A 25283-nucleotide genomic window follows, 5' to 3' on the forward strand; every position below is an offset into this window, starting at 1 on the left:
CTGCAATTTCTAAAAATCGGGTGCTGAAAGTCGAAAGTCGAATTCCCATGGCAGTGTAGACATAGCCTAAGTGTCATCATGGCAGAGAAGTTACCTTGTAGCAATGAAGGGGGCAAGTGAGTCATAATGCTTGAATAAGGTACAATTGTGAAAAGTACTTGAAATAAACCCTGTCAGCGTTATGCCTGTTCTGCCCCAATACAACAGCACTGCACTACAGTTTGAGATGACCTCGCCATATCCATCACAGGGCAGATGCATTTGATTCGTGGATTGGGCGCTATGAAGTGAGGTTCCAAGTGAGAGTCAACATCAGAGTCAAAAGTTGCATTTTCTATATCTGTTGTTCTTTTCTTTCCCCTTGTGTGTGTGTTTGTCTTGTTTTGTCTTCTAGACAACAAGATGGAACTTTAACAAAGAAAGAAAAAGAAATATCTCCAGTCCATCTCAAGTAATTTCTTTTCTTTCCCCCAAAAAGGACAGTTATTACCATCTAAGAGACAGTCAGACAAGGGGGCTTCTTTATAAAAGCTCTTCCCCTCCCTCCCCCAAAAGGGAAAGGGAACAAGGCATGTTTAAATAAAAGCCTTATTTAATACTGTACATTTCAAATGCTTTTACTGTTCTCCCTTCTTTTCTGTGTCTTTATTAAAAATCGTATAAACTTTTTTAGTAATGTGTTTGCCGTGGTTGAGGTCTCTGTGTACCAAACCCCAAATATTGAACTGGTTAATGTTGGACAGTTGCAGGATCACATTAACACCTTTGACTAGTTGGGCCCCTTTATTCCATCTAAATTTAATACAACAGCCCTCAAAGGCCAGTCAGCATGCTGCATTAAGGAAGAAGACAGCACATCATTTGTGCTCCCTCCTGAGGAAAAGCAACTGCAATTGTCACTTATATGACAAGTAAGAGGCATAGCCTTGGATAAAAAGCTTGCACGTCTCATGTCTCAGGCATTTGGAAACAATGATCATATGTTCTTCATCTACAATAGTCAGGTCATTGATTTTTTTATTTTAAACAAAAATCCTTTTCTGGGCTTACAGCAGCATTTATAAGTCACAGTGTGGTGATACTAGCCTTCAAAGGCAAAGGGGTAAAAACCAGCCACAAACAGCTCTGATACATTAATTGAGGTGTCCACAGTCATTACATCAACTCCAGGGCAACAGCAACTGTGCTGTTTGGCGGTCATGGCTCCCATCCCATCCCATCGCATTTAATGGCAATCAGGGCTGATGATAATTACCTGTTCTGTTCATTCCCTCTGAAGCACCTGGCATTGGCCACTGTCAGAAGTCAGGATACTGGGCTAGATGGACCATTGGTCTGACCCAGCATGACCATTCCTATGCCCTTTTTTCCTTTTAATGGATGATTTAGTATTGTGGATTCCTCACTTTCTTTGTCCAAGCTTACTCAGAGGGAAAGGCTGGCATTGGCACAGGTGGATGAAAAGAGTTTTGTTATAACACCACAAGCAGTTCAGCATCCTCTAGCTAGCATGGAACATGCAATTCTTGTGGTGAGAGCATAGGCAGCAGGTCAGGGGTGCAAGTTCTATTCCCAGGCTTTTTTACTGACTTACCATGTAATCTCTGGAAGTCACAATCCCTGTGTGATACAATCTGTATAAGCGCAGTACTGAAATTTACCTATCCCCACAAGGATTGTTTATTGTGTGTAAAGCACTTGGAAATCCTTCAATGGGAAATGTTAATTATTGTTTCAATACGGAGAAAGGATCTGTGAAGCTCTTCTGTGGAGAACTGGGTTCTCCCACAATGTGCAGATGAGTCTGCAAAGAATCCCTGGGTCAGGACTAACGCTGAACAAAGAGAGACAATTACTGCTATGCCCGCAGGAGCATTGCTGAACCCACTATGGTAAGTTAAGGGTGACAGATATGTTTCGGTTCTCACTGCTATGGAATCAGACAAGGGATGAAAATCTAGAGTGGAATATTTAGCACTCACAGGTTCAGTGAATATCTGTATAAGTGCTTGGAGAACCACCTCTGAGACCGGAAAGTATTTATATAGCTCGGACTTTCTTCTGCACTTACCACTGGTGTCTAAATATTGATAAATCAATTTTACAGAAGGGGAAAAACAGATATACAAAGAAGTGACTTGTTCAAGGGACTTAGCAAAAAGATAGGCATTACCTCTAGTCTTTGCCTTCACACACTCCTAATAGTATAATATATAATGAACTGCACACAAGAGTGTCAATGTCCTGAGGGAGGATTTGCCATTGATCTTACAAGGCAATTAGATTTAAATTGAGGGATGCATGTAAAAGGGATACAATAGTTGGGAAATTAGAAGAGATGTGAAACAAAAGGGAAACATGGGGGGAGAAGGGGAGGGGGAAGAATGCTGGGTTGCATTACCCTAAGGCCACTATACAGATTTCCTGTGCTGCAGCTGCCAAAGTGCAAGGGACTAAAATCTCCAACACAACACATTGGCTCAACCTTAGTTACTGCATCAGAGGCTACTTCATTTAGGCCTCAATTCAGCAAAGCATTTGCGTGGGTGATTAAATTTTACTGACTTCAGTGGGACTGAAGCAGGTGCCAAAGTGCTTTGCTGAATTAAGGCCTTAAGCAACCTTAAGTAGTCCATGGTAAACTCTGCATCAGGCCAGACTGGAGGGATGCTGCTTGTAATTCAGTGGCTCCAGATTTCCGTATCCAGGGCTGCCAAACAATGTCATTCAGTCCTGTTTGGGAGAGCCAAATTAATAGCTGCGAAGTCTTTCGTTCAGTGTTTCTGTCTGAATCCCTTTGAATGAAGCGTTCGCAGTAATGGCTGCCCTCATTGAGAGAGAGTGCAGCTTGGAGAGCTGTTCCAGTAATGCCAGTGTGGCATGGGTGTTCACAGTGGCTTATTTACTATACATGCTGGAACAACAAAGAGAGGAACAGCTTGTTTCTAGGGACCTCATGTTTACAAAAAAGAGACTGGCTAGACATTAGAGTGTCTATGCATGACCAGCAGGGTAAGTCATGAGAGAAGCCTTGTGTCAAAATTTAGACTTCATCTCTCGGAGTAGTTCTGTCCCAGCTACTTGTATTTATCATATCAAGACTCCAGATGATAAAAGCTCATCACTCTCATTGCAGTAGCAGGGTCATAAGTTGTTACAAATAAGCTACATTTATTCTGGGATGCTGCAATCTTGAAGTTAACAAACCCTGTTAATGACAATTGCTAACTTGCAAGGTTTGATATTTAGTCATCTGCAATGGGTTGCTTGGTCATCGACAGGAGTCACTGAGGCTCTCCCACCTACACAATGGAATTCAACTAGTTTGTGTGTCCAAGAAAAGAAAACTTAAGTAATGATCATTGTCCAGGAGCACCAAAATAAAGGCTAAAACAACTTATTCACTAGAAGTTCCATGGATTTGCTAGCTTCCAAAGTATGGTCTTGCTCTGTTTCTCTGGAGCTTATATACTGTAGAGCGCATGCACAGGCATGCACACAAGTGTATGTATTGTGGACATTTAAATTAGACTGAAATTGAAGTTTTATTCACATGAAGTCGATTACAAGCCAGTTGCCAGATCCCACAGCTCTTATTCCCGTCAAGTAGCACTCAACCAAATGGAATGCAGCAGAGCTCCACAGCAAGAGTAATAATTACTGAGGTTAGTGAGAACTGCTTAAAAAAATCAGACTTTTGTGATCAGAGATCTTAACAAGTGGCAGTTTGTTTGCTTTCAATAAATTTTTCTAGCTCAACTCCAGTAAGGTTTCCCATGACAACCTGACAAGCAGAAACTCAGGACTGGAACTCAGGAAACCAATTGTTGCCCTATGGAAGAGCAAATGAGATTTGCTATGACATCCAGAGATGGGCATTTTCATCAACTCCATTGCTAAGGAAGCAGACTTCCCAGGGCGCCAGGACCATCAAGCCTTTGAATACTGGACATGGGCACCACAACCTCTTTGGGACATCATGAGTTCAGAAGTGCTGTGAGCTTTGTCATCAGAGGAGTTCAGAGATTAAAAGGTCAGAGACATAATCTAGTCTATTAGCCTGCTGATACTAAGAGGCTCTGTAGAGTACTCCTTACTGAAACAGAAACAGTCATCAAGATGGCTGCAACATATAATGCGGACAAAGCCAACTAAACGAAACCAAAAGAAGTACTCTCATATGGAGAATGCCAGACATAAGGAGCAACTTGATCAACTAGCAAAAGATTCCAAAAGGGAATATCAGAACTATAGTCCCATAGTGACAGGAAGTTTGTTAAACAGATGCTGCCAAAAAGCATCATCTGCAACTAAAGAACAGTAAGAACGGAAGCAGATACAGACCACATTTTCTCCAGAAGGAGGAAAGTTAGAGGAAGTATGTTTCTGACAAAAATAAATTATACAGCACAAGATCAGTTAAGTGAACGTTTGGCAGGCAGGAAGATAAGTTCATTAATCAGGGGAATTCCAAATGGAATTAAGAGATGTCATGAAACCATGACCTTGTTGCAGTGAACAGGGATATCTGATAATCAAAACTGGATTGTGTACTCCATTAACAATTCACAAGCTATAGTTAGGGAAGCTTCCACATGGCAAGATGGGGAGGCAGGATCTGAAGGAAAAAAACCTTGTTTAAATGCAAGGGGAAAAAAAAAGGGGGGGGGGGAGTGTAGCACTATACATTTGAAATATACTGTATTGCTTGACCTAGTTGGCTCAACTTGGTGGTGATCTCACTGGGAGCTGGTGTGGGGAAGCAGACCTGCCTGCACTCAATGTAGCAGCACCACAGATAAATCATCTTTGTGACAAGAAATATTTGAATGGTAACAGAGGAGAAGGGGAAGTGAAGTCTGTCATGTGAAAGATTTGTAGGCTAAGCAGAATGAGTCTGGTACAATCTGGTTGCGATTCACAGGCATCCCTTGTCTGAGAGGGACATTGTTCAAATCCAGGTAGCGAAGGGCTGCTGTGGGGATCATGCCTATATTTCATGATGTGGCTGCATTTTTGTGTGACAGCAGGTTCAACAGCATGCTCATTAGAATTGAATGAAGCATTGTTTCAATAGCACAAACTCCATCAAAGCATGGCCTTTAGAGATGTCAGAGGAGGCAGTTTGCAGAATGTCTCCAAAAGTGGAAAGAAAGACTGGGAGTTTCAGGGGGAGTGGTGTCCCCACAGGGGTTTAAACTTTGCTTAGTAAGAAGTACTGTTGGAAACTGATCCTTCCAAAGTCCTCTCCCAATACAGTAAAACTCCAGCAGCAACTATCAGTATGGTTAGCCCCTACACTTATTGGTGCCATTCACTTTGCAAGGAAAGTTACACCATGCACCATATATATAGGTATCACACACACATGCACTCACTCTGCTTTGGATTGCCAGTAATTGAAAGCTGCTAGAGAGCTGGTACCAGAACTGGTGCCACCACCTACCTACTGATGCCTCTAGCACACACGAGGCACTGGCTCCTCAGTGTTTTATCCATTGTGTCGTTAACCTTAGACTTGCTCCAAGAAGGGTTAGAGAACATGGGATTGAGAACACCTGTCTATGATGACATTCCCACCACTGCTAGCAATGGGGGAGCCTCACTGGAGGTAGACAAAGTCGGGAATTTTAAGAACAAAGAGTCTAGTGAAGACACAGCCATGCAGCGTCTCCCATGGTCACAGAGCTTGACAAACAATTAATAAATCCTCACCACGCTCCGTGCTAGAGAGATAAGCAGCCCTCTCGGCTTTACAGATGGCAGAACACAGAGGTTGAAGACCTCACCCTGCCCAGCTGCCATGCACCCTGAACTCCCGCTGACTTCAGTGGGACTTGGTAAGGAGTCAGCACCTCATGGGAACAGGCTGTGCGCGATTTGGGCCAGGCCTTTCAGAAAACCTGGAACAGAGTGGGACTAGAATTCAAGTCCCCTGCCTCCTAGTCCTGTGTATATTTCATCTACTACAGGAGACTGATTATTGCATCCAAATGCTTGAAATGCTCCCTGGACCCTGTTTAAACTTTAAGCCACAGAGCTAATTGTTAGGACAGTGATTATTAATTTGAGAGCTTGGCATATGGAAAAGTTATTCAGTCTCCAAAGCCACAGACAGCATTGAAAATAAGAGATTAACTTTCCCAGCGTTAGCTCAGGTTACAGCCAAGATATAAATAAAAGAAAGGCCTGAGGCTCTCTCTGTGTTCTTGACACTTTGTCAGTAACTAAAGCCATCCATGTGTCAGCACTTGACCATGTGACTTGGAAATGCCATGTGTATTAGTGGGTCAAGTTCGTTCAACCACATTAAAAAAAGTTACATTAGGAACTTTCAAACGGCCATACTGCATCAAACCTATGATTCATCTAGCCTCAAATCCTGTCTCTGACAGTACCAGATGCTGCAGAGGATGGCATCATTTCCCAATATGAGACAACCATGCATTGATATATCCCTTACACGAAAGTCCATCCTGAGCTCAGGCTCTTAGGAATTGACTAGACAAGCAGTGTATTTTAACATAGATAAGAGGAAACATAATTGGGTGACTCCTTGTTCTTTGGCTTATGAAAAAGATTAAATCTATCCATTTAAAGGGCAAGCGCATTAACGTCTCTGCCATTTTAATCTTTCTAGATGTCGCCAATTTGATTTCCCAGCTGAGTTTATGAAAATATTACAGAGAAATATTTGCAGTCAGAGACACTTTGACATCAAAAGCAGGAAATTTGATGTGGTCTCTTTTCACAGAGGAAAATAAAAGGTACCAAGTTTCTGCTTGACCTTCACCTGTTCTGACTGGTGATCTGAGCTTCACAGGAGATGATAGGTACTGAATATTTACATTCTTAGTTCAGGAGAAGAGAACTGTCATGCCAGATTGCTGCCTTATTTGTTGTGATGACCTCCTGTGACTATGGATACCCCTTAAGTCAAACTCACTGGTAGGAGACAGCCCAATATTTAATGAGCTGTGAGGAGCAAAATCTTTTATGGCACATTTGGCACCTTCATCGGACACATGCCTATGTGATTTATCACAAATGCCCTCCTACCAGTCAGCTATAGTTATGAAAAAGCCTTACAGAACATTCATACCATTACTGTTCCTGGAATACACAATTTGATAGTACATTTGGGGGAGGGTGGAAAACAAGAATCAGACACTTAATTTGTTGCACAGTGGGGGAAATCCAGTCCAATGCTAGTGGTTTGGATGGGGTTAGGAGACAGGACTCCTGGGTTCTATTTCTGGCTCTACCATTGACTTGCTGTGTGGCCTTGGGTAAATTACTTCATCCCTTCTTGCGTCTCTTCCCCCACCTGTAACACATGGAAAATACCTACCTACCTGGGGTATTGTGAGACTCAGTGTTTGGAAAACACTTCAAGATCCTCAGATGTAAGGATCTATAGCAATGCAGAATATTATTAAGCTATTAAGCTATAGAATCTTATAATGAAAGTCTAAAAAACCACCAATGATGGTTCAAGAAATGTACACTGTGACAAGATACTGTTCTCTCAGATTCATTTGAGCTACCACATTCTCTGGTGGGGCTACCAAGATACAACCAATTTGGTCAGCAGTGGTCATAGTGGCTACATCAAAGGTTATGACATTTTGACTTCCAGTAAATACATATCATTAATTGAAGTTAAGACTTTGAATGTGAGTTTGTTGATAAGGTGTAATAAATTGCAAGCATCACCTAACCGTCTGTACTGGATGATGTATTGGTAGGTTCTGCTAAAGAATTAATACCAAACTAAACAAGACTTTGCCCCACACTAACTAGACAATGTGGGATGTAAAGTTTAATGACTTACAGGAAGATCCACACAGAGAAAACAGTATTAATGAGGTATATCTAAACAGGCCAGAAACTAGAACAAACGCATCTAAAATAAACACAACCAAATACAGTGATGTAGGCACTTTCTGGGAGTTTCCAGATTTTGTAAAAATGAAACATTGCAGCTGACATTTTCCCCCACTCCCACCATTGAACATGCAGTCCAGCTTGTTGCTGTAGGATGCGATTTTCATGAGTACCTTTGTGACTCAGGAGGATTTTTCCCATTGAAAATCCTAAATCACTTAGTGCTTGTCCATATGGAGAGTTAGTTCACAGCATGGGATGTAAATCTACTGTGCACCAGCCCGCCATGTGCTAACAGGTCCTGTGGATGCTACTACCACGCACTAGAAGTTCTGTAGTACACTTGGATCTTCGGCTGTTCAAAACTTGTAGTGTGATAGCAGGGTCCATGGGACCAGTTAGTGCATGGCAGCCTAGAATGCTTTCACACCATGTGCTAATTCTCCATATACACAAGCCTTTAGAAAATCCCACTCATAGAATACAGTGCATGGGATGGATGAGCTCTATAAACACTTCACACTGATTATATATCACTGACTCCAAAATGCATATAAGACCCAGGACAAACCCTGCAAGGTGTTACTACTACTTAGCACTTATAGAGATTATGCCGAGGGGCAGTTTCAGAGCAAGGATTATCACACAGGAGATCCCAGCTTCCTGTGCTCACACCACTACTTCTCTAGCCATTAAGGGCCACATTCTGAGCTCAGCTGCTGTTCAGGAAGTGTGGCATCACTTGTCTCACATTCTTCTATCACACTCACATGGTCCCTGTTACCTCCCAGTCTTTGATGAATCTAGCCTCAGAACATCCCTGTAAGGTAGAGGGAAACTGCTCCTTAATTCCCATTTTCAGAGACTAAGTGGCTTTTCCAAGCCCACACAGGAACTCTATGGAGGAGCAGAGACTTGAACCTAGGTCTCCCAAGTCCTAGACTAGTGCCCTAACTACTGTGCCATACTGCTTCCTGCTAACAACAGATTCTGGAAGCCAGCCAGCTACCAGAGCATTTCCCAGCATAAGTTAGTGCAGTCCAAAGGGTTTCAAATTTATGTTGTTATGAACCCTATGGAACCACCCAGAAGCCCAGTGCAACTAGAGGGCAGAGTGCTTTGGCCATGCCTCCTCCCTCCCTCAGCCATACCCTCACTGCAGGGGCTGCATGGAGGGTCAGCACAGAGCCAGCCTCCTGGATATTCTGCTGTAGGGAGATGTGCTGGCTTTGCCATTCCTGGACACATGCAGCTTCAATCCCAGCATCTGTTGTTGCTGCTAAGGGCTGCACACAACTCACACCAACTATACAATTAGCCAAGTTACCCTGGCTGCTCTATCCCCACTACCCAGTCATGAATGGCTCAAAAACTGTAGGGCCAAGGACTACCCAGAGTATTGCATTGCTTCTGTAACAAACACATCTGAACATCAGTGGATTCAAGACAGTGACTCATACAGCAGAAGTTTTTAACCTATTACCGGGCCTCTGAAACACCCAGATCCTGCTCAGACATTTTTGGGGGAGGAAGGGAGAGGCGGGGGACAGGGTGAAATCTATTTTGGATATTAGGTAGCCACAATGAAGAGCCATTAAAACTACAGATCCACAGCAGAGGTCACTTACCTGCAGGGAATAAACATATTGGACCAAACCCTCAACTTGCATAATGTCATAGTTCATCCAAAGTCAATGGTCTTTGCCAATGTACACCAAGGATGGATCTGAACCATTGCCATACTCAGCCACTATAGAAGGTTTATTATAGACTCAGAATAAATGATAAGATGAACAGTTAAGGCCATAAGATTATGATTAAAAGAAAATAATATAAAAAGAGACTGAACTGTGGAAAGTAAATGTATACTGCACACCTCAGTCAACTTTTATTTATTAGAATTTTGTCACATGCTTGTCCAGTTGAATGGATTCTTCACTCACTTTAAACAATGCCTTTCAACACTGTAAAGTTTAAAGGACAGTGCTTCAAGTGTGTCCCAGCATAACAGCAGTTCTGTTTTTGTGCAATGACCCATATGCCAATCACTGGCAGGAGTTGAACAGATAGCTCAGAGCACAAATTTAAACTTGGAGAGACACAGTTGGTTCATTTTGGATCTAATTTTTCTTGGATGTAATTTGGGGTTATCAAGAGGATTATTTTAAGACAGACTGCTTCTGAGTTGCAGTCACGTGCAGTCTGCAATGCTAGTGTTCAGAGTCAATGGCTGATTGAGGAACCTGAAGGAAGGAAAAATTAAATGAAAACAGGTAAAAGTGGGGGTAGGCCAATGGCATAGAATTCTGGGCCTGATTCAAGCTTCCCCGAAGGTCAGGAGATGTTTGGATCTGAGGTTTCAAAGCAGCCCCCCTAGTCATGGGTAAACTGGGAACACAGCAGAAACTAAATAATCAAGGTTTTATTTTCAAAATTGCTGAGAACCCACCTACAGCTCAGATGAAGTCCCAGGTGCTTAGCACGTTTTTGGGAAGAAAAAAAAAATCTGAATCTCAGCCCTTGAATTCATGGGAACCATATGGAAGGGCATTTAAGGGAATTCCTGCTGATCTTAGAAGAAAGACACCGCAAAGCGGGGCCTTGGTCTTGGGGAAAGGACAGATGAATCCAATGCCAAGCTCCCACCTCATCTCCAAAAGAAGGTAGGTAGAAATTCTTGCACATGAAACCTACCACACCGAGAGCAATACCACTAACGGATGTTCTAAGACACAAAACCACAGGCCAGCCACCATCTTCACTCTCCCAAAAACCTCATCAGTCACTGTAACACTCTGCCTAGTGGGGCTAATTTATGATGAAGTAGAGTTTATCCATGAAAACAAAGAACAAAAATCAGTTGGTTTGGTGGAGGAGGTTACAGACAGAGGTTACAGGTATCCTGACATCCTTCTTAGTCACAAAGCAATAGCACATTCAGTGGCCAAAAGCCTTGTCATAAGTCTAAAGCACATAACCAGTGATTTTTTTTTTAAATGAGTAAAGACAGTGTTTTCATTATTATTTCATGACATGCTAAAGTGCTGTCAAGTACATTCGGCAAAGCTAACTCATCCTCCTCCTTAAAACTCTCCTTTGCTGTGATGCCTATCAAAATGTAGCAAGGATTAGGCTGCTGGTATGCCTGGAGCACTGCCTATCATGCTGACCAATACAGTCTTCTTGTTTCCTCATCTGTATCCATCTACTGGCTTATGCTCAATTGTAAACTCTCTACAGTGGTGTACTGAAGGGGGGACAGGGTGGGGGGCCAGGCCCCTGGGTGCTGGCCTGCAGGGGGGGCTGGGCCAGCCCTTCATGATGGGTTGGGGGGGGGCAGGAGGCTGAAGGGTGGCTGCTCCCGCACACACACCCCCGGCGCATTGTGAAAGGCCAGCCTGGCTCCCCATGTCTGAGCTGGCGCCAAGCTATGGGGCTGGAGTGGGAGAGGCAGGCACCACATGGCAGGTAAGTGTGGGAGGCATTGGAGCCAAGCCTACATTTGTGCCCCACCCCCAGGCCTCATCCCCCACAGATACAGACCTCCTTGCCCCGAGGCAGCTGGGGGACGGCACTGAGACCCCTCCTGCTCTATGCAGGGGCGAGGTGCACAAATGCAGGCTTGGCCCCTGGGCACCAGAGACCCACAGTACACCACTGACTCCGTGGGGCAGGAACCGTCTTTTTCTTCTGTGTTTGTACAGCACCTTGCACAATGGGGTCATGATCCATGTGTAGGACTCCTAGGTGCTACAGTAATATAAATGAATATTTTTGTCTATGGACTGAAAGTTTCAAGGATCATTTTGCTAGACTGTAATAATTATGTTTGCACAGTGCCTGGCACTATGAAGCTCTGTCCTGGATGGACTCTAGCCCTAGTGCAATAAAAGGGTTAATAGCAACAGCTCAAAGGCCAACCAACCAACATTTCTGCACTCTGAAGCATGAAACTGGTTTTAATAATCTCATCCAATTTCCCACTTCCATTGCATGGCAAAATTAGACAGATGATAGCTTTGTTTACAAAGGAACCACAGAACACCTACTAGCAGCAAACAGTTAATCGTCCTAATATACTTTTCTGCAAATAGAAATATTTTTAGGCTTAGTCTAAAAGTTACCTGAGGAATCACCATTTAGTAGAACTGAAGTTCCATGGCTTGATTTTCTTTTGGCCCGCACCTTATATAGAGATTTACACTACTGCAAAGTAGCTGTAAAACACTACTACATCAGAATGGTAACACTTTGCACTCACTTTACACTGCTGTAAGTGAGTATACAAAGGGCAGGACAATGGAGACTCAGATCCACGGATCCATTCCCCAGAAAGAGGTTTAGCTCAATTCTCATTTTGCACAGGTGTAACTCCATTCATTCAGTGAAGTTACTCTTGATTTGCACTGGTGTATCTTTACCTTCTACCTTTTCAATGCCTCCTTCCAAGACCACCTGGAGAGCATGGGAACGCTGGGAATACAGTGCTAAGGGAGTCAAATTTGTCTGGCAATGAACACTGCAAAGATCAAACAACTGCTTTGGTTGGCCTGTTTCTAAGTTTACCTTTTGAAATGGCACATTGAGGATTAGGCACAATGTCAAGAATCTCAAGTAGCAGAACAGGTTTGGGGGATCCCAAGCAGATAGGAATTTTATTGTTAGTTATTTTCCATCACACCCTTCTTTTGCTACCTTCTACATCCCCCCTAAGCTACAATGACACTGCTTTACTGTTTAATTGACACCCACTCTCAGATATCTGTAGCCCTCAGAGAAGCAATCTTTAGTATGTTATTGACAGCCCAGCTTTTCACCCTGGCTCCATGCAAATTCCTTTTGTCTTGTGAATTTAAGTGACGCATTTCTCAAAAGCAAATGTTTTTCTTGGTCCTGCCCATTCTATTTTCATTCCTGATGTGCTCTGTGCTACGTGTTGGGAGTAGCAGGGAGAGAATGATTGATGACTGAGGGGAAACAAGACAAAAAACAATAAGGATTTTTCAAGTGACCCTAAGGAACATTAGACAGCTGTGCAAATGCCTTCCATACATAAGAGATGGGCACATAGAAACTGCACAAATACCAACATCTTAGTGTTGGAACTGGCCTCAGTTCCTTATTGAATGATGCTCAGTGCATAGATTTAATAAATAGTTAACAGGAGAAAAAACAATAGGGAAGTGCACATAGAATTACAACACAGGTGCTGGAGTTAACTTCCATGGTTTCTACCATCACCACTTACCTGTTTGCACAGGTGACATCACCCTCCCAAGAAAGTGCAAGTCATCCTTCATGTGCATTCTCTTTCTCCCAAAAAAGAAATGCATCGCTGTTTTTTTCTGAAAATAAATAAATAAATAAATAAATGCAAATTATATCCTATCAGAGTCAATGGTACTGCCCCCCCACAACCGTACAATAAATAGAGGCCTGATCTTACAGAAGGAACCATCCAGGTAGATCCCCCAATGAAATCTTTTGAGGACTAGGACCTGAATTTAGTAGTCATGACCAGCCAATGGCAAAAGTGAAACTCCACAGTGCACATGCCAGACAAGAAAAATATTTGGGACCAAATCCTCCAAACCCCAGAGCCAAGGTAATTCTAAAGAGCAGCAAAGGATTACCAGAGCTCAGCTCAGCTCCACCATGCCCCTACCTCTAGTGCCCCTCCCGTAACCCCCAACACTTGCACAGAATCCCCACTAACTTCCACAGGGCTCATCATGAAGGCAAGGATCAACCCACATGTAGGAATCTGCATGATCAGGGTCTTATTTTAGTCCAGAATATACATTTCACAATCAGGTATCCTAGTGGTTATAAAAACAGACAAACTGCTATTGTTTACACTCTTATTGGTAGATGCACCTTGGAATTGTCCTTTGTAGTGGGAGAGCAGTTCCACCCCAAATCCCACTACTAAAAGCACTGAATAGTTCAAGTAGCTCCTAGTGCAGTAACAAGCATTTAGATCTTTCTAGGAGCCCAGCTGCTCTACCCCATGAGGCTGGTGATTTCAGCTGACTCCAGCTACCTGACTATTGCCTCAGCAGAGAGTACCAACACCTGTTGCAGCTCTTATATTCAGGGGAGGGACTTTAAACCCCATCCTTGCCAGACGCTGGATGATAATCATTGCAATAATTAACATGTGTTATACCAGTTGCCATCCACAGATAACAACATGCTTTACGAAAGTCAAGAAATAGCTACTCCACTTTGAATTCACACCTGGCCTTAATACAGAACAACTTCCATGTATAGACAAGCCTTTAGATCATTATTCCCATGGGGTTTTTTTCTTAGAGATGGGAAACCCTTGTACAGAGAAAAGTTCTAGAAGGGTAGTCATGTTAGTCTGTATACAGCAAAAACAACGAGAGCTCTGTAGCACCTTAAATACTAACAAATTTCTGTGGGCATAAGCTTTCATGGGCTGCAACCCACTTCGTCAGATGCATGCCCACAAAAGCTTATGCCCACAGAAATTTGTTAGTCTTTAAGGTGCTACAGGACTCTCGTTTTTGCTTGTACCGAAAGGTGAAGCAACTTGCCTAAGATCACACAGCAACTCAGTTATGAAGTTGGGGTTAGAACTCAGGAGTCCTGGCTCTCACACCCTTGCACCTTCCACTGGACCCATTATACAGCTCTTACAGGTTCTTAAACAGCATTATGCATTTTGAAGCATGGCGCCTGTACCTTTTCAATCAACTGTAGCTGGTGAGACTGCAGGTGCTATTTTAATTCACAGACACAACTAGGGCCTTATCTGAGGCCCACTGGAAGTCTGTGGAAACTTGCCCAGTGACTTCAAGCAGGCTTTGGATTGGTCCCCTAAGTCCTATGCTTTATGGTATACAGTGAGTGTTGGCCAATGATGAACAAGAAAAATGAGTAAGGGCCTGATCCCGCAAACATTAATGTAATGGGATCACTTACAGGAATAAAGTCACTCAGTTGCGTAAACATTTGTAAGATCAGACCTTAATCAGCGACTTCAGGATTTGCTGTGATATTTCTACTAGGAATCTTCAATCTTCTTGTCTGAAAACAGTTCCCTCCTCTGTGTTACTTCTAGTTTACATTGTTCATTTCAGCTGGATTTTGGGGGGGGAGGAGGAGGGAGGTGTTTTTGCCCAGCACATTGGAATGTGCTTTGTGAATGGCTTTAATCCATGGTGTTATGTCAACTCATGCCCATCTTGAACCAATACATGCACTGGACCTATAAGTAAAAGAGATGTGGGGTCTGAGCCTGATCTAAATTGTGCCATGATAACTCTGGTGAAGTCAGTGGAGTTACTCCATATGAACACTGGTACCTGAAACCAGACTCTGGTCTGTATGGTGTTTTCAGAGATTCATAGGGCTCCGTTCTCCCTGGTGTCTGAGCTCTGTGTCTATGATTCTGTGGCAGCCTGACTCTGGAGTGAGTTAGAGCACTTTCTAGGCTAGTCTAACTTAAACCAGTGGAGCACTGGCAGAGCTCTGCTACGCGACACTATACCGCACCACGTGCTTGACCCTGGCATACCTCTTCCCTTCCTTAACATGCTGCCTAAGCCAGGAGGCAAGGGAGTGGCTGGCAAAGTAAGTAGTCCACCAATTTTTCCAGAGGAGCTTTCCCCTCTACAAGGGAAATTTTCCACTGGTTGTTTATGGACAGATTCTGGCCCCTTTGTGCCATCTGAGTGGCTTAAAGAGGCCAGATTGTTAATGAGAAGCTGGCCCATAAATTTTAAGGCCAGAAGGGACTATTCTGATCATCAAGGCAGACCTCCTGCATGCATAGCACAGGCCAGAGAATGTCACCCAGCAATCCTGGCATCCAGCACAGGCACTTGTGGGTTGTCTTTCAGAAAGACATCCAGTGGCAATTTTAAAATGCCAAGTGATGGAGAATTTCCTCCTTGCTTCATGCCCCTTCTGCTTGTGACCCATTGGGGCGTACAACTTGGTATGCCAGAGACAGAGAAACAAGAATTTTACTAAATGTCCAGTTGCAGTACACCCTGAACCCACTGAAAGTATAGAGAGGAACACATCATCCTTGTGACAGCTTTTTGGCTTTGCTGAGATACATTTAATTATGTTTAGCATCATGCATCTTCTTGCTATTTGTTGCTAATCTTTTATAGTAATAAATTAATTAGCACCCTGAAAGAGAAAAGTTTTAGCATTAGTGTGCTGGAAAGACATGAAGAACAGATTATCTCATCTTAAAAGGCCAGTGAAGAAGAAAGACACTGTTATATTAGCTATAAAAAGGGGAGCGATCTTCCTGGGAGAGAGAGATGGCTTGCGAGTGAGAAGTTGGCCATACATATAGACCTTTCATCTCTAAATACTAGTTGACAGCCAACCATAAGGCAATAATGACCCAAAGTGGCTACCGTGTGATAACTACTGGTCAGTGTGCCACATGAAATATATTTTGTGAGTCTCACTCCATTTCCTATTGTTCACATCACACTGCCAGCCTCAGCAGAGAATCCCGCAATTCAATAGGCCCCCAACACTGGACTCCTCTCTTGCCCAGCAAGATGATTGCTTTGGGAGAGAGGTGTAGTGTGTGGGCTGGGTAGTGCGAAGGAATCTTGTCCTGTCACCGTTTGTACTGTGGTTAAACAGAACACATCAGCGTCCAGCACTTTTCACAAGCATTAAATTCCTTCCAAGTCCCTTCTTAGAGACTTTTATACTCCTGATCTGCATATTATTCTGGAATCACCTCTGTCACTGCCATTCACAGTGTAACACACACCAGGCTCGTGAGAACATTGGTAGCAGGCGGAACTTTCTTTTCCCTTCCAATGGCCACGTGAGCTCATTAGTTCAGTTTCACTCTTTTCTCCTTACACTAAACATTCAAGAGAGACAAGGTGGGTGAAGTAACATCTTTTATTGGAGCAACTTCTGTTCATGAAACAGACAAGCTTTTGAGCTACATAGAGCTCTTTTTCAGGTCTGAGCTCTGTGTAGTTTGAAAGCTTGTCTCTTTCACTTACAGAAGCTGGTCCAAAAAAAGATATTACCTCACCCACCTTGTCTCTCTCATATCCTGTGACCAACACAGCTAAAATACCTCTACAAACAAAACATTTAAGGCGTATTTATAACACACAACAGTCATCCAATTTCCTCCCCTTGCAATACAAAAGCCTCTTTGTTATTAAATGAGATAGAAGAAATGAGCCACCCCAGACCTTCCTCACTTTCTTGGTTGCCCTCCAACCCTTAGTCCCACTGGATAAAACAATTATAAACAGCTGCCAGGAGACCACCAGGATCTATCTTACTTTGGATGATTTAAAGCCACAAGCAAAGGAGTTGTTCATCCTTAGCCTTTCCAGATACTGCAGAGGACCAAGCATTTACCTTGTTCCATAATGAGATTTCTATGAGTTGACCTACTTTAATATGTTGATTACTGCCAAACATATGAGGGATATATATATCTCACAGGCATGTACCTCTTGTATTACCAGACATACCTGATTTCAGTAGAACATCCGCTTAAAAAGGCAGCATAGGAATTATGGGGGAGGAGTGGGAAAGGAACTGATGGGAAAGGCCTGACAGACTCAGAATAACTTTGGATATGAAAAAAATTTGGAAGATCTTCTAGTAACTGATGAGCTCTAACTTCTGCTTTAGTGCTCAGTTCTGTGAGTTCTGTGACTTCATCCTCCCACCCTGTTAGTCGGTTGTCCTCCTGTCATGTCCTGCTTGTCATATAGACCTTTTTGGGGCAAGGGTTGTGTTTTGGTATATATTTGTATAGCACATAGCACATTGGGGCCCCACTCCCTGGTTGGAATTCCAAGCCACTCCTGTAATACAAATAATAATAATTTTCTGGAAACGCTGACATCCATGGAATAAGTATGATACCTGCCATTTCTGAAGATGCTCCAAAAATAAGTTCACAGGGTTTCTATCTGATACATTAGGTCAGAAAGCAGGAAATGTCCTCTCTAACTTCCTAGGATTGTCCTAGAGGGGAGCTTGCCATAGGATCAGTGATGTTCTGGCAATGTTGTAACAAGGAGCCCGTGATAAACCTCAATACCCGGGGTTGCAAGGAGGAGAGGGAGGGACTTGGTTTGCTCTATTACCGAGGAGATTTAAAAAAAAAAATTTAAATCCTGGGATTTTTTTTTTAATTTGTTTTTTTTTTCTGCAATCTGGTCCATTCTGAAGGCAAATTTTTGCTCCTGACAGGTATGTTTTTGATACCAGATTTTCACCTCCCAAAACAAGGTCTCTACCCTAAGCTCACCTATGGTCAGAGATCTTGTGGCAGTAAACAGAAATACTACAAAAATACACTGAAAGCATATATTAAGAAAACTGGTGTGGACATCATAAAATGGGAAGAGCAAGCCACCAATCGACCTCAATGGTACCATATCCTCCATCAGGCAGTGGCCTGCTTCGAGGAGAAGTGTCTTGCCCTCAGTGCTGAAAAGAGAGAGAAAGAAGGAAGGAAAAAAGAAAGAACTTTCTACCAGCAGGCATCTGACCCATAGGAAATGTCTGTGCCTATTGCGGGCAGATCTGTGGTTCTAGAATTAGACTCCTGAGTCATCTCAGACCCATAGACTCATAGACTCTAAGGTCAGAAGGGACCAATATGATCATCTAATCAGACCTCCTGCACAATTCAGGCCACAGAACCTCACCCACCCACTCCTGTAATAGACCCCTAACCTATGACTGAGTTATTGAAGTCTTCAGATCATGATTTAAAGACTTTAAGGTACAGAGAATCCACCAGTAAGTGACCTGTGTGCCCCATACTATAGAGGAAGGCGAAAACCTTCCAGACCCTTTGCCAGTCTGCCCTGGGGGAAAATTCGTTCCTGACCCCACATATGGTGATCAGTTAAACCCGGAGCATGTGGGCAAGACTCACCAGCCAGACACCCAAGAAATAATTCTCTGTAATAACGCAAAACCCACCCCATCTAACATTGCTTCACAGGCCATTGGCATATCTACCACCAGTAGACAAAGATCAGAAAATTGCCAAACTAGGCTGTCCCATCATACCATCCCCTCCATAAATGTATCAAGCTCAGTTTTGAAGCCATCTAGGTTTTTTGTCCCCACTGCTCCCCTTGGAAGGCTATTCCAGAACTTCACTTCTCTGATGGTTGGAAACCTGCGTTTAATTTCAAGTCTAAACTTCCTGATGGCCAATTTATATCCATTTGTTCTTGTGTCCACATTGGTGCTGAACTTAAATAATTCCTCTCCCTCCCTGGTAGTTATCCCTCTGATGTATTTATAGAGAGCAATCATATCTCTCCTCAATCTTCTTTTGTTTAGGCTAAACAAGCCAAGCTCTTTGAGTCTCCTCTCATAAGGCAGGTTTTCCATTCCTCGGATCATCCTAGTAGCCCTTCTCTGCACCTGTTCCAGTTTGAATTAATCTTTCTTAAACATGGGAGACCAGAACTGCACACAGTATTCCACATGAGGTCTTATCAGCGCCTTGTATAATGGTACTAACACCTCCCTATCTCTACTGGAAATACCTCATGTGATGCATCCAAAGACCGCATTAGCTTTTTTCACGGCCACATCACATTGGCAGCTCATAAGCATCCTGTGATCAACCAATATGCCAAGGTCCTTCTCCTCCTCTATCACTTCCAACTGATGCATCCTCAGCTTATAGCAGAAATTCTTGTTAGTAGTCCCTAAGTGCATGACCTTGCACTTTCCACTATTCAATTTCATCCTATTTCTCAAGTTTACAAGGTCATCCAGATATTCCTGTATGACATCCCGATCCTTCTCTGTATTGGCAATACCTCCCAACTTCGTGTCGTCCGCAAACTTCATTAGCACATTCCCACTTTTTGTGCCAAGATCAGTAATAAAAAGGTTAAATAAGATTGGTCCCAAGACCGATCCCTGAGGAACTCCACTAGCAACCTCTCCCCAGCTGACAGTTCGTCTTTCAGTCTCATTGTAGTCTCCCTTTTAACCAGTTCCTCATCCACCTCCCAATTTCCATATTAATCCCCATCTTTTCCAATGTAACTAATAATTCCTCATGTGGAACCATATCAATCGCATTACTGAAATCTAGGTAAATTAGATCCACTGCATAGCCTTTGTCTAAAAAATCTGTTATCTTCCCAAAAAAGAATCAGGTTGGTCTGGCATGATCTACCGTTTGTAAAGCCATGTTGTGTTTTATCCCAATTACGGTTAACCTCAATGTCCTTCACTTCTTTCTCTTCCAAAACCTTTTCCAAGACCTTGCATACTACTGAGGTCAAACTAACAGGCCTGTAGTTACCTAGATTACTTTTTCCCCCTTTCTTAAAAATAGGAACTATGTTAGCAGTTTTCCAGCTGGTACAGCCCCTGAGTTTACAGATTCATTAAAAATCCTTGCTAATAGGCTTGCAATTTCATGTGTTAGTTCCTTTAATATTCTTGGATGGAGATTATCCGGCCCCCCCGATTTAGTCCCATTAAGGTGTTTGAGTTTGGCTTCTACCTCAGATGTGGGTAATTTCTACCTCCATATCCTCATTCCCATTAGCCACCCTACCACTATCCCCAAGATCATCATTAGCCTAATTAAAAACAGAGGCAAAGTATTTGTTTAGATATTTGGCCATGCCTAGATTATCCTTAACCTCCTGCCCATCCTCAATGCTTAGTGGGTCCACTTCTTCTTTTTTTGTTTTCCTCCTATCCATATGTTAATCCGTGGTAGAGATCATCCTTGAATCAAAAGATTGCTGATGATGAATAGTCTAGAGTTTCAAAAGCCACCAGACATTGACCATATGCCTTTGGGAGACAATACTATGCAATAGAAAATACTGGGGTGAAATCCTGGCCCCAGTGAAATCAATGGGAGTTTGGCAATTTGACATTGGTGGCATTACACCAGGGATCAATTTAGTCCCTGGGTTTTAAAAAGACATCATTCTTCTTTTCCCCAGAGCCTGTGGTTTAACACTTCAATAATCCAAAACGTTTGTTTTGCTATTATAATTAGTGCCAGCACCAATCCAAAAAGTTTATGCAACAATATTCTATTGTCTCAGAAGGAGTAATAACACTGTGTAGGTCCCCAGAACCTGTTCTCCTAGGAACATGTTTGACAAACATGAATTAATTCATCTGCACATCGACAACACCATTTTGAGACAGGGATGCTGAGGGCCTGATTTTTATAGCATCTGAGCACCCTTAACTCCAACAGAAGTAAATGATACCTGTGGGTGCTCAGCATCTCACCTAATCAGCTCCTTTTAAGTGACTTCTCCAAGCTACAGCAAACCAGAGACAAAGACAAGAATAGAACCCAGGCATTCGGACGCCCAGTCCAGCCCCTGCTCAGTCTACATTAAAGAGCTTTGAATCCTGTCTGCGGCATTGTCCAATTGAATGTCAACTGCAGGGCTAACTACTAATGGCCAGATGCAAATCATTATGTGGTTCCAATCAGATTTCATATTATAATTAATACCTTAATAAGTTAATGTTGAGGGGATAGTAATTTAAGGTCCAAGATTTAGCTTACATTTTTAAAAGGTGAAAAGAAGAAGGGAATTAAAAACACAGACATGGAAATGATTATATATATTTTTAATTTTCAGCGAAACAAAGGGGCTCGTGAGGCTCATTAGAATCCATGAGAAAGACTCTTGCTGACATCAGTAGGCTTTAGATCAGGCCAATCAGCCTTAGGGTACTGGAAACCCAAACAGCAGCTTTATGCTAGCACATGAGAACCAGAAGATGAAGCTGATTTGAAAGAGCAGGTGTAATCAGCCAGCATCGACTGATTGTCGGCACCAAATCATGATTTGCAAATGTGAACAAATGGCATAAAGGGTGCAAAACCAGGTCCCAAGTGTGCAACATCAGGATGCATCCTTCAGCCCGGACTTTACAAGCATATGTGAGCAATCACAGGGGCTCTAATTAACATAAGCCATTGACTTCAGTGAGACAACTCACATGTTTGAAGGTTAAACATGTGCATCAAAGACTGCAAGATGAGGTGTTCAAGGGTTTGAGAATCACAGAGTACAGCTACTTTGTTCTGGTGCACTAATGGTCAGTGAAGTTACTTGCAACAAAAGAGATACCATGGAATTTCTGAATGGTACTTAAAGAATAAAGATCATTCAGATATCAACTTAATGCAACAAGCACAGGATCCTATGCCTCTGGAAGTCGATAATTAACCGCTGTTTGGCTTCCTGGGGGAGGAGGATTGGGCCCTGAAGACAGTCTGAAATATTTCCTTCTTTAGTTTTTTTTTTTTTTTTTTTTTATTTATTTTTGGAGTGTTTTGTGCAACATTCCCAGCCTTCAAGTGAATCAGCACTCAGCCAAAAATAGAATAGGAGTGGCTCATGTACCGAATAAAATCCAGCGGTAACTGACTGGCATACAAAAATAATAGATTTACCATAAACTTTACGCTGTGTTGCAAAGTGTGTTTCTTGGTCTGGATCTAATCTGGATTTCCACCTAATCAAGTGAAACCTGAGAGGTGAATATATAGTTACCCTTTCCTGCAAAATACCACCCTGAGATCTTTTATTATTGTTATTTGATAGAAAATTGCTTGCATGCAATGCTGCCTGTCAAATAGGTGCGCAGAAAGCACATTATATGATTTTGAAGGTTTCAGAAGGAAAAGAATCAGTTCCCTCTTGTACATTTGCAGCACCGTTTTAGCATTATTTAGTATTAAACTCTTTCAGGGTGCAATCGACCTGTGTAGAGACCTATGATGGGAACCACATCCTGAAAGAAACCTTTCCCAAACCCCCTCTTCTGGCCTTCAAACAACTCCCCAACGTTGCCAAGCTCATCATCAGAAGCAAGCTCCCCACAGACCCACCAACTCAAAACGGCACCAGACCCTGCCATAACAACAGATGCAAAACCTGCAGACATATCTCCACTGCTACAATGATCAACACCCGCCACAATACACCCTTCAAGATCCATGAGTCCTATACATGCCTATCACAATATGTGGTGTCCCTCATCCAGTACGTCAAATTCCCCAAAAAGAACTATGTGGGTGAAACCAGACAATCACTACGCTCTTGATTGAGCTCACACAGAAAAACGATAAAGACAAAAACACCACACCACCTCTGGGTGAACACTGTTCACAAAACAGTCACTCCATAGTTGACCTCTCAGTCCTCATCCTCAAAGGAAACATGCATATCACCTTCGAAAGACAAGCCTGGGAGCGTAAATTAATAACTTTGCTAAACACTAACAATCAGTCTTAATAAAGACATTAGATTTATGGTTTATTACAACAATGTGTAACCCACTAACCCCCCTTTTTCCATCCTATGATTTCTGAGGTGTTAACAGGCCACTTCACCTTGAATGGTCCCTTAGAATATGCGCTAACTACTTATGCTAAACAATCTGTTCCATCTTGCTTTTACCTGTGACCCTTGGAGCACCTTTCCCATATTCGAAGAGGAGCTCTGTGTAGCTCAAAAGCTTGTCTCTTTCACCAACAGAAGTTGGTCCAATAAGAGATACCTCCCCTACCTTGTCTCTCTTGCTAGTACATAACAATCAGAAAGTGAGTAGAAACAACAGTGAACTTGACCAGTTTGGTTTCTTTGTCCAGGATGATTAAGAGCAAAAATCAAGGCCCAAATCCTGCTGACATTGACACTCATGCTTAGTTGTTGGGACTTCTCATGTGCCTAAAGCAACATCCTGCTGACAGCATTGGATCTCAAACAAGCAACATAAAGAGTGAACAATAAATTAGATTCTTAAAACTGTTGTAGTTTTAATATAAATGTAAGGTGTTTTAGTAACATAGGTAAGGAATCTTTTTATTACCTTTATGTTGATAGCATCCCTGTTAAGATGTTTGATAATGCATGTCTGCAGTTAATAATATGCAGATCTCCTGAGTATTTACCCTAGTAGTTGTCTTTATTGGGCTATTAATAGTTGTACTTTCTTTATTTGAACATGCTACCCTTAAAGAGCGGTCCTAGAGAGTGATTTTGTAAAAAAAGGCATCTTCCTACTTAACTGACCTGCTCCCTGCAGGAATTCAGAGACAGATCTGCTGAGTTTAGTGACAAAAATCATTTTAAACTACTTTTTCCTCCTGTCATTTCTGCAGAGCCAACACAGCAGTGAGAGAGATCTGGACTTTACTACTCTTCATGAGTCATCAGTGGAATAGCTTACTAAATTACAACCAATTACTCCAGTGCAAATTCATAGAAGGCAATTGCAAAGTATCCACTGAAGGCATAATTTGAAGACAATCAAGTGGCATAGCTATGACTGAGGAAATGGTATGATGTCAGTGAATTTGCACATATGCCAAGAATATGAACTGCAGAAGCCCACTGGTGAAGATGTATGAAAAGAACCCAGCTGGACTCTGAGATCCCAGTTTGCAAAGCTAGCAGTTTTATATTGAACTTGCCAGGAGATGCCAAACATGAACCTCAAGTTGCCATTTTTACAGAGTCAGTGCTAAGGACAGGTCTACTCTATAAGTTTATATTGGTGCAACTGCACCAATGCAACTGCGCTGCTGTAACACTTCTGGTGAAGATACTCTAAACTGACAGGAGACAGCTCTCCCGTTGGCTTAATAACTTCACCTCCGTGAGAGGCAAATGTTATGTTGGGGGGAGAAGCTCTTCCCCCGACATAGTACTGTCTATCTGGGTGGGTAGGGTCGGTGTAACTATGTCACTCAGAGGTGTGTATTTTTCACACCCCTGAGTAGTGTAGTTATACAGCAGTAAGTGTGTAGTGTAGACCTGAGCTAAGAAGAACCACACCTTAAGGTTATGGAAGAAGTGCGGAGTAGACTCTGGGGAATCCCAACTGAGACCTGAGCCACTAGATCAGCACAAAGCAGAACATCACAGAGTGAGCTGGGTGACAAACAACTGGGCACAGTTACCTTTCTTTTGAAAAGCAGCATATGCTCCTTTGACTAGTCCAAGCTGTAGGGTACATCACTAGTTCCTTTTGGATGCTTGGTGTGGAAGCTAGGCCTTGGGTCTTGTGTTCTTCTTTGTACTTGCTAAGAATCCTGCCTTGCTGCTTGTATGAGAGGCAGAAGATCTCTTCTCTCTTCAATCCTTCAATCCCTGACCCCCTATGCCTCCTCAGTACACTCAGCATAAGACAAGAAGATTTCATTTAATCTAAGGTGATACTCCATTTCCATTTCCTCTGTAGGGGCTTGTATTCTTCTAGTGTGTCCTGCAGGAAAGAATACAAGATGTGAACAAAGGTAAGGTAATGTCTCTTAAAGGGTAAATATGTAAATGTTCAAGCCAGAAGGCTTTTAAAAGCATTAGAAAAACAGGCAC

General features: G+C 42.6%; 1 long non-coding RNA gene across 1 annotated transcript in view; it reads right to left on the minus strand.

The window, feature by feature from the left end:
* LOC137165767 (uncharacterized) overlaps window positions 1-13929 on the minus strand; it is a 104224-nt gene extending 90295 nt beyond the window's left edge. Inside the window, exons 1-2 of the long non-coding RNA XR_010923486.1 lie at window positions 13765-13929; window positions 13136-13232 (exon numbers count right to left, since the gene is read on the minus strand). This is a non-coding gene — a long non-coding RNA (uncharacterized lncRNA). The remainder of the gene's footprint in view (window positions 1-13135; window positions 13233-13764) is intronic.
* Between the last annotated feature and the right edge of the window lie 11354 nt (window positions 13930-25283).

The sequence above is a fragment of the Emydura macquarii genome, unplaced genomic scaffold, assembly GCF_026122565.2.
Source record: "Emydura macquarii macquarii isolate MOO-44397 ecotype Brisbane River unplaced genomic scaffold, CSIRO-AGI_Emac_v2 contig_2768, whole genome shotgun sequence".
NCBI classification, from domain to species: domain Eukaryota; kingdom Metazoa; phylum Chordata; order Testudines; family Chelidae; genus Emydura; species Emydura macquarii.